General features: G+C 33.0%; 1 long non-coding RNA gene across 1 annotated transcript in view; it reads right to left on the bottom strand.

The window, feature by feature from the left end:
* LOC119594787 overlaps window positions 1-935 on the bottom strand; it is a 2,428-nt gene continuing 1,493 nt past the window's right edge. Inside the window, exon 2 of the long non-coding RNA XR_005230654.1 lies at window positions 1-81. This is a non-coding gene — a long non-coding RNA (uncharacterized LOC119594787). The remainder of the gene's footprint in view (window positions 82-935) is intronic.

The following is a 935-nucleotide window of genomic DNA, read 5'->3' on the forward strand; positions in this document are numbered from 1 at the left end:
CATCCTGCTTCACTCAGCACTGGTGGCCTCTTTAAGAAATTCGCTGGCATCTCCACGGCAAATAGGACAAGTCCGGTTAGACTGAAAAACACAAGCGATATTTAAAGTTGACATGATCATGGACCATAACAAGAGGGCTAGTCTGGATGAAAGTAACAGATAGGCATTAATTGGCATCAATAACAGTATACATGTTCTATTCATAAAATCAACAAGACTACACTGTTATACCATGAAACAAGGGATCTAGATATGATCTGAAACCTTAAGTGATGAAAAATAAATATATAGACATGTAAACATATTTCAGTATTTGAATATAACATATATCAATCTAAGTCTTAAACATATAAATAGCAATAACTACTCCATATATCAAGAACTATTCAATAGCTCTATTATTAGTTATTTAAGTCTATTGACAGATCAATTAACTAACATGTTTATATTGTAAATCTCAATAATAATTGATCTAGTGCATTAACAGTATCTGTCAAACACTAACAAGACCTTTCTATAATCTTTCTAAATTGAAACTTTAAAGGCCTCAAGGAACAGACAATTTAATTCTGTCAAAAACTGGCTGTAACTTGGTACTGATGAAAAAAACATGACTTTATATCAAACTTTATGTGGCAAATTTAAGTATATTTAAGAGTGAACAAAGTCTCCTGTATTATATTATCATGGTTTAAAACATATAAGAAAGGAGAAACACACAGATTGCTAGGCAGCAGTTGCTTTATTGGCTACTAGTAGATTAAAAACTGTTCTGGACTCAAGGAAAAATTCTACAGTTCCAAGTAATATCAATAACGTTTGAGCATCGCAAGCATGTTTGGGCTGAGACAACTGGGATGCTGCGGTAAATGTTGCCACGCACAGCAAGAACAGCACTTTCTCCTCATTCTTTAATTACATTACATGCAACAGAT

Source organism: Penaeus monodon, chromosome 34 (assembly GCF_015228065.2).
Source record: "Penaeus monodon isolate SGIC_2016 chromosome 34, NSTDA_Pmon_1, whole genome shotgun sequence".
NCBI lineage: Eukaryota > Metazoa > Arthropoda > Malacostraca > Decapoda > Penaeidae > Penaeus > Penaeus monodon.